The 8774-nt window shown below is 42.4% G+C and overlaps 3 non-coding genes across 3 annotated transcripts; 1 reads left to right on the top strand and 2 right to left on the bottom strand.

Moving 5' to 3' along the window:
• The first annotated feature begins 1091 nt into the window (after positions 1 to 1091).
• Positions 1092 to 1164, top strand: TRNAI-AAU (transfer RNA isoleucine (anticodon AAU)). The gene has a single exon. It is a non-coding gene; the product is annotated as a tRNA-Ile (tRNA).
• A 1896-nt stretch (positions 1165 to 3060) lies between these two features.
• Positions 3061 to 3133, bottom strand: TRNAR-ACG (transfer RNA arginine (anticodon ACG)). The gene has a single exon. It is a non-coding gene; the product is annotated as a tRNA-Arg (tRNA).
• A 1646-nt stretch (positions 3134 to 4779) lies between these two features.
• Positions 4780 to 4861, bottom strand: TRNAS-CGA (transfer RNA serine (anticodon CGA)). Its single transcript has one exon. It is a non-coding gene; the product is annotated as a tRNA-Ser (tRNA).
• Between the last annotated feature and the right edge of the window lie 3913 nt (positions 4862 to 8774).

The following is an 8774-nucleotide window of genomic DNA, read 5'->3' as shown; positions in this document are numbered from 1 at the left end:
TGGTACTTCGATCTGTAACCGTTGAATACATTAAGAGTAACACTAGAATTCCAACACTTCTTCCTCGCGCCAGCGTCAGTTTTAGAATCAACAAAATCGTTACTTATTGATTCATTTAACTGCTAATATATTCGTTAAAAGTTTATTAGTTCTTGAAAGTTCCAAAAACACAAAGGAAACTCCAGGCACATGTAGAGAGATAGTTCCTGACGCTGCAGGAGGTTTCTTTCAACTTGTATCCAGGTGGTAAAACCAGTAGCCTGACCAAGGATGAAAGAGCGCATGTCACTTATTCTGGCCTCTCCAACTCGGGCTGAAATCCTTCGGTTCCCAAGTTGGAATTTGAGTGACACACAAGTGCTGTTAAATGAGACTTAATACCTAGTAGAGTGCCACCACAATCTTGCCCTTCTGCAAACCTCTGTAGCCCTTTTCTACCACCCTCAAAAAACGTACCAGGTTTACTATGGGATTCCGGTACTGCTGGGCTACCTCAGTTTCCATCCCTGGATATCTTCCCCGATGACATCAATACTTACGTTTGTGACTTCAGAGACACCGAGAAGGCGTGACTCCTTCCCTCAACCCCATTCGCCTTCCTTTCGGCGGCGTTGTCTTGAACCAACTTGAAAATAATAGGTCCTTAAGTTACAAGTCACTAAAGGAAAGTTTGCAACTTGCGATCCAGTACACTGACGTGCCTCTAAAAAGAGACAGCTGCCTACTCTGGGCGTACTGCCTTTGAATTAGCCATACCCCGCAAGGAGCAGTGCTGTTAAAAAAAAAAAAAATTGCTGTCTAACAACAACAAAAATAAAATGAAAAGAGGAGGTTCCCTTCACTCACCGTTGAAAATCCTATTACAGTGCGTTTTCCATATCGTCTGTCAAAAATTTCTCCGTGGATTCTCCGCGGATTTTCTAGTCTGGCTCAGAGTTAAAATAGTTTGGACTTCCTTGCTAAAGTCTGTGAATATAGTCTTAAAGGTCTCTTTTGAAAGGAGTAAGAAAAAAGAAGCTGTTTTATTTAGAAAAACAAAAATCTCAATCAATTTATATATGTCTTCCCTCAAAACTTAACAATAGCCATGTGGCCGGTTAGCTCAGTTGATTAGAGCGTGGTGCTAATAACGCCAAGGTCGCGGGTTTGATCCCGTACAGGCCACTGGTGCTTACTGTGGTGGCGACGTTTTAACTCAAGCCTCTCGAATAACCGCTGAATAAGCTGCTGTCTTACTCATCCAGCGATAGGCTATTTACTTCCGTTTCCCTTTATTGTAAAAAATAAAGAACAGGCCGGTCGCGGGGCTGGTACCTGTAATCCCAGCACTTTGGGAGGCCAAGGCGGGGGCGGGGGACCATTTGAGTTTAGGAGTTGGAGACCTGCCTGACCAACAGGGTGAAACCCCGTCTCTATTAAAAACACAATAAGCTGGGCTCATGCCTATAATCCCAGCTACTCGGGAGCCTGAGGCAGGAGAATTACTTGAGCCCGGGAGGCGTAGGTTGCGGTGAGCTGAGACCGCGCCATAGTTCTCCAGCCTGGGCAACAAGAGCGAAACTCCGTCCCAAAACAAAGAACAACAGAAAAGATGTAAGCATTTACAACCCTGTGTAAAATAGGGTTGGGGTAGTGTGGCAGCTAGATGGGTGTGTTTTAGGGAATGGGAAATTTAAGAAGAGGTATGACAATTGCCTGCTTAGTTTTAGTGAAACATTAGGAAGCAATATACACTTTTTTCAATTTTTTTTATTCTCAATATTCAAAGGGAGACAATATTATTTTGACGCTTTAAACAAGTTTCGGTAGGGAAAGGCAAGCAGGCTCGGAGTGGCCAGTGACTTGGTGAGAGTGCGGTACTAATAGCAGCAAGATGCGAGGTTTTGTTTCCCGTAACAGCTGTGCTTCGTTCTTTTTTTCTGATCCCAGGCAGTTTCCAAGGCAAATAAATGTCCACTCCACGTGAGGTTGCCACTGGCTTTCACGGAAAATTTCTCCCCTTTAGCTTAAAGAGCACGGAAGTGAATGCGGTGTTTTAAAAATCGCCAATTCTCCATTCGACCTGTCCACAGCCCAACACACCTGGACTACCGGGTTTGTGGTTCCATTTGTTTACCCGCAATGCTCCTGACAGCGCACACTGGTAAGTAACTTTAGTAAACTCACCTGAGATGCAGAGCGAAGATCCAAGCTATACGTTCGGAAACCGAGCCACATATTAAGATGCTCTTTTGGTTTAGTTTGAGGAATTTTCCCCCGCTTGACTCTGGTTGCCTCCCAGCCTCTCTCTCCTCCACCATCTTCCTCGTCGCTGAGAAAGGAGGTCCATCTGTTCAGATACCGCCCCAAAGCTGCCACCTTCCACACTCATCTTCTGGGATGTCTGTCTATCTATCTATCTATCTATCTATCTATCTATCTATCTATCTATCTATCATCTGTCTGTCTATCTCTGTCCCTGCCGATTCTCCTGTCTTCTATTTCTTGAGGATTTCAGGGCGGAGGAAAAGTGGTGGGGACCTGGGAGGCGGGTAAGAGGCTCGTGGAGGGAGTGGTGGATGGGGGCGATGTTAAGGCTGAGTTGGGTCCACCGACTTCACAGTTGAGCTCTGTGTAGGGAGCCCAACTGACGCAAGGAGCAGCTTGCATCCCGCATCCCCCACAGCCCTGCCTTTATGGATTCAACCTTTCTTCAGATGTCCCCTTTCTTTTTGACAACAGTCATGCCCAGGGAAAGAGCTGTGCCTCAGAGAGGCCAGGAGTGTGGACTTCTCCCAATGGAAAAAAAAAAAAAAAAAAAAAAAAAAAAACACTGATGAAGAAGATTTAAGTGGAAAAAAATTTTTTTAAGCTTCTTTGATTTTTAAGCTTTCTAACGGTTTTTTTCTCCTTTCTCCCTTCTCAAGTTGAGAAAGAGATGAAAGGTAGAAACAAAATCTTGTAGGTTGGCTCCTTCGACGCTTGTCTCTTTCACATTCAAGTAACAGCACCACTCTGGAAAAGGACATTCAGAACAGGATTGTTAATACGGCTTTGAAGAAGGAAAAAGGTAGGAATAAGCGAGCCAGCCAGGAGTCGAACCTAGAATCTTCTGATCCGTAGTCAGACGCGTTATCCATTGCGCCACTGGCCCGTACCCGTAACTCGTTTTCGCTGTTACTCTTTTCATAATTATGTTGTGTTATACTATTGGGGCCAGAAAAAAAAAATAGATTGTATCTTTATTTAGGTAGCGATTAAAACCCCAAAACCACACTGATTCTAGGAAAGCATGTTTTCTTTTGTGGTTCGTTGGCATAATAGACATTCACATAAAGTGTCTTTACTGAAAATAATGACCAATTTTCACCTTTGAAACATTCTATATGTGCTAAGATGAATGTCTTCAAAGCATTATTAGTGTTTCTATCTTCCCTTTTATGTGTGTGCCTACTTTTGAGCTTTTGTAATTTATTTTCAGGCCAATCAGTTCTTTTGCTGCAATTTCTTTTTTTTTTTCTTTTTTTTTTTTTTTTTTTTTTTTGAGTCGGAGTTTGGCTCTTGTTGCCCAGGCTGGAGTGCAGTGGCGCGATCTCGGCTCACCGCAACCTCCGCCTCCTGGGTTCAAGCGATTCCCCTGCCTCAGCCTACCAAGTAGCTGGGATTACAGGCATGTGCCACCATGCCCGGCTAATTTTGTATTTTTTGTAGGGACGGGGTTTCTCCATGTTGGTCAGGCTGATCTTGAACTTCCTACCTCAGGTGATCCGCCAGCCTCGGCCTCCCAAAGTGCTGGGATTACAGGCGTGAGCCCCCGAGCCTGGCCTGAACTTCATTTTTAATATACTTACATAGGGCACTAATGATGTATGTGGATTAGTAATGAGCAATCTGTATTATTTTAAATTTAGATACTGCAAAAAGTAAAGTGCTTTGTAATACATTTCTGGAGGCATTAGTCATAGTTTTGTCCTCTTCTTATCCAAAAGGAAAAAACAAGTACCCACTCACTAGGGAGAAGTTTATTGTAAAACGGTACTGCTACTCAAAGTAGCAGATGAAGACACTCAAATTTAACAAGGAGGCAAGAATTCAGGAAAGTACACATTTTTCAGAATCACATTTGACATGGAAACTTAGAAACAAGGAACTTTACTTGCATAGCTATTCAAAGTAGGCAAAGTAGTGGAAAATGGCGAAGTGCTTATAAGGAGACGAAGTTTCGTATGAGTTTAAGAAGGTAGTCATTAACCAAAATGTATCCTCTTTGTGCCTCTGTTTCCTCGTTGATACAAAATGCTTTGAAGAGCAACTAATACATATAATAGATTGTTATCATCCTAAATTTTTTGGCTCCCACCAGCTGTGAGGTCAGGACAAATACGAAGTAAAGATTGCTGCCTGAGAGTGCTTTAAGAAAGCTGTCATACTATTAACCTTAAAAGGGAAATTATATTCCTTATATTTTCAACGTTGCACCTGTCTTGTCTGTGCCATTATGATTAGACGTAAGACAACCAAAATGTTATTTTTCTTTGAGACAGTCTCACTCTATCGTCCAGTCTGGAGTGCAGTGGCGCGACCTCAGCTCACTACAACCTTCGCCTCCCAGGTTCAAGCGATTCTCTTGCCTCAGACTCCCGAGTAACGTACTTCTTAATGTACATTTCCACAAGTGTGCGCGTGCTGTAAAAGCCACAGTGATAGCACTCACAGCTTTCCATTTCCATCCTCAGGAACGCTAACTCCTGGGGGGTCGGGGAATGATGAAAGTAGCAAATTCCAAGCAGAAAACAGCGACGCTGTGAGCAGGATTTGAACCTGCGCGGGGAATCCCCATTGGATTTCGAGTCCAACGCCTTAACCACTCGGCCATCACAGCCTCGGGAAGCGGCTTCGTCTCTTAGAAAGTCGTGTTAGGCTCTTTGACTTTCTCACTCGTTAAGGTTCCCACAGCAGGTTAATGCCTCCATGTTTGTGTTTGTCACTTTTTATATATTTGTCTTTCTCTTTCGACAAGAAGCTCCTGGGAGACATAATAGTGTCTTAATCTTTACTTATTATCTGACTCTTTATGCATCGGAAACTTGTTTGGTGTTTAGTGGCTGCTTTTGTTGCTGGAACAAATCCCCGGAGACTCAGTTGTCTGTTTCCTGTTCCTCCCTCCGGTTCGTGCTTTTTCTTCTCTCCTTACCCAGCACATATTAGAGTCACTCACATTGTTTCAATAAAATTTTCTAATTGAGTAATAAAATAAAATAAAATATCATTGCCATATCCATTTTCATCTAGGCTTTCTCCTGTTATATTTTAGTTTAGCAGTTTTGCATTTTACATTTAGGGCTATGATCCATTTTGAGTTAATATTTGTGAAGGGTGTAAAGTCTGTGTCTAGGTTCACTGTTTTGCATGTGGAAGTTCAGTTGTTCAATTGCTACACTGTCAATTTCCCTGCCTCTCCCACTTTGTACTCCTTTGGCAAAGCCACAACCAGGGCAGCTAAACATTGCGGAAGAAAAACATACAATCACTTGACAGATCTCACTTTAAATTCATGACAATAAATCTCAAGTAGGTCCTCAAGGCTACCAGGCAAATTGTACCATACGCGATTAGATTAGTCCACTCCCAATCCTCTTATTCTAAATCACTATTTCAGCCAGATGCAGTGGCCCAAGCCTGTAATCCCAGCATTTTGGAGGCCGAGCGGGGGGGGGGGGGGGGGGGTAGCACCTGAGGTCAGGAGTTCGAGACCAGCCTGGCCAACATGTCGAAACCCCGTGTCTACTAAAAATACAAAAAAATTAGCCAGGTGTGATGGCGCGTGCCTGTAATCCCAGCTACTCGGGAGGCTGAGGCAGGAGAATCACTTGAACCCGGGAAATGGAGGTTACAGTGAGCTGAGATGGTGCCACTACCCTCCAGCCTGGGCGGCAGACAGTGAGACTCTGTCTCAAAAAAAAAAAAAAATTGTCATTATTTCATATCTCTCATCCCAATGCTCCAACACCTCCTCTCCCATCCTTGTGGTCAATTGATGACTTTACTTCCTGCTTCACAATCAGGAGAGACCTTCCACGCAATCTATCACCACATTCATCCACCTACCAGCCTCTGAAGGACTGTCAGTGATCCTATTATCCCTTGACAAGGTCGCCATTATCTCCACAAGGCTAAAATAATTTCCCAGTCCTCACCTTACTTGGGATAGCTGCAGCTTTTAATACATTCTCCTTCTGGCCGGGCGCGGTGGCTCAAGCTTGTAATCCGCCAATCCCAGGCACTTTTTGGGGGAGGCCGAGACGGTTGATCCCACGGAGGTCCAGGGAGATCGAGACCCATCCCTGGCCCTTACACGGGGAAACACTCCGTCTCCTACTAAAAAAATACAAAAAACTACGGGGAGATGGGCAGGCGCCTTGTAGGTCCAGCTACTCGGGAGGCTGAGGCCCAGGAGAATGGCGTAAACCCGGGAGGCGGGGAGCTTTGGCAGTGAGCCGAGATTGCGGCCACTGCCACTCCAAGCCCCTGGGCGACAGAGCGAACTCCGTTTCAAAAAAAAAAAAAAAAAAAAAAAAAAAAAAAATACATTCTCCTTCTTACAACAACTTTCTTTCAATTGACTTTAGGGGTAACATTTTCCTGTGTTGTCTTCCACTTAGTAATAAGCATTCCTCCACGTCTTTTCATGTTTTAATAACTCATTTATTTTTAGGGCTGAGTAATATTCCATTGTCTAATGGACCATAGTATATTTATTCATTTACCTACTGAAAGACATATTGGTTACTTCCAACTTTTGGCAATTATGAATTAAACTTCTATAAACATTTATGTGCAGGTTTTTGTGTAGACATGTTTTCAGCTCCTTTGGATAGTTGCCAAGGAGTATGATTGCTGGATCATATAATAAAAATATGTCTAGTGTTGTAAGAAACCACCAAACTGTCTTCCAAAGTAGCTGTACAATTTTGCATTCCCACCAGCAATGAATGAGAGTTCCTGTTGCTCCATATCCTCACCAGCATAGGTGTGGTCAGTGTTCCAGATTTTGGCCATTCTAATAGGTGGGTAGTGAGTGGTATAATACAATTAAAACAACAATGCATTTCTCTGTTTACTTATAATGTGGAGCATCTTTTCTTATGCTCATTGGCCATCTGCATATCTTCTTTAGCAAGGTATATGTTAGGGTATTTAGCCCATTTTTTGATTGGGTTGTGTTCCTGCTGTTTAGTTTTAAGAGTCCTTTGCATATTTTGAATAAGTTGTTCATTACATATGCTTTTTGCAAATATTTTCTTTAATCTGTGGTTTGTCTTCTCACTCTTTTGATGTTGTCTCTAGCAGAGTAGAATTTTAAATTTTAATGAAGTTTATTACTTCTTTCATGGGACATACCTTTGCTGTTTTATCTAAAAAGTGATTGCTTAGCCATGTGTGGTGGAACACACCTGTAGCCCCAGCTACTTGGGAGGCTGATGTGGAAGGATGGCTAGAGCCTGGGAGGCAGAGGTTGCAGTGAGCCCTAATCACACCACTGCACTAGGATGACAGAATGAAACCTTGTCTTTAAACAAAACAAAAAACCAGAGCTGACAATGACACTCTCTGGAACACTGCGTACCTTCTGTACATTCTGGAGCACATAGATTTCTATCGAATTGTATGATATGCATTTTTAGTAAATTTCTATTGAGTTGGATGATATGCATTTGTAGTAAACTATGAACTATAACTGTCTTTTCCTCCAAAACTGTGTATGTGTGCATGTTTGTATGCACACAAGAAAAAGATTAATAAAGTAAAAATATCAATTAGTTATTCTCTAGAATAATATCACATCATAATTATTATAGTTCTTTTCTGAAAGATTGCATATAAAAATAAGAATGATTGGAGTCACCCGGCAGAACATCGGTTTATATTGTTCTCCCAACTGGGACCCAAGCTAGGCTCCATGGGAGTCCTCCTTTTGGCCTGCCCCCAACGAGAGGACGTACTGCCCACTCTCTGAGTGGGAGTCTTAGCTTTGTTGCTTGCTTTATGAGCAACTGTCTTAGGTTTTGTTTTTTGTTTTGTTTTGTTTTGCTTTTTTTGAGACGGAGTCTCGCTCTGTCGCCCAGGCTGGAGTGCAGTGGCGAGATCTCAGCTCACTGCAACCTCCACCGCCCTCGGTTAAAGCAATTCTCCTGCCTCTGCCTCCCGAGTAGCTGGGACTACAGGCATATGCCACCACGACCGGCTAATTTTTTGTATTTTTAGTAGAGACGGGGTTTCACCGTGTTAGTCAGGATGGTCTCAATTTCCTGACCTCGTGATCCACCTGCCTCGGCCTCCCAAGTGCTGAGATTACAGGCGTGAGCCACCGCGCCCGGCCTTTTGTAGGTCTTTTGTCTTATTTCTTCCTCCATATGTTACTTCTGACAATCGTAAGATTGTTAGAATCGTAAGAATCCTCTCATGGGTGCCCATGAAGTTAATAACAAAAACAAAATAGATATGTGTCACTTTAATTAGTTCTGATTTTAAAAATATATTTTATTGATACTGAGGTAGTTTATGCTAATATTGGGCCTGACCCTTCATTTTATATTTAAAAAATGGGTTGGTCGCTAATGACAAACCCATTCATTAGTGATCAACCCATTTTCATGATCATATAATAGTTGTAAACTTGCAGCAAAATTTGCTAGTTGTAAATAGTTGTAAACTTGCAGAAAAAAATTATTCATTCACATTGTTTCAATAAATTTTTTTTTTTTTTTTTTTTTTTTTTTTTTTTTTTTTTTTTT

Source organism: Rhinopithecus bieti, unplaced genomic scaffold, assembly GCF_001698545.2.
Source record: "Rhinopithecus bieti isolate Rb0 unplaced genomic scaffold, ASM169854v2 scaffold_18466, whole genome shotgun sequence".
Lineage (NCBI taxonomy): Eukaryota > Metazoa > Chordata > Mammalia > Primates > Cercopithecidae > Rhinopithecus > Rhinopithecus bieti.
The sequence above is the reverse complement of the archived record's forward strand: the minus strand, read 5'-3'. Positions and strand labels throughout refer to the sequence as shown.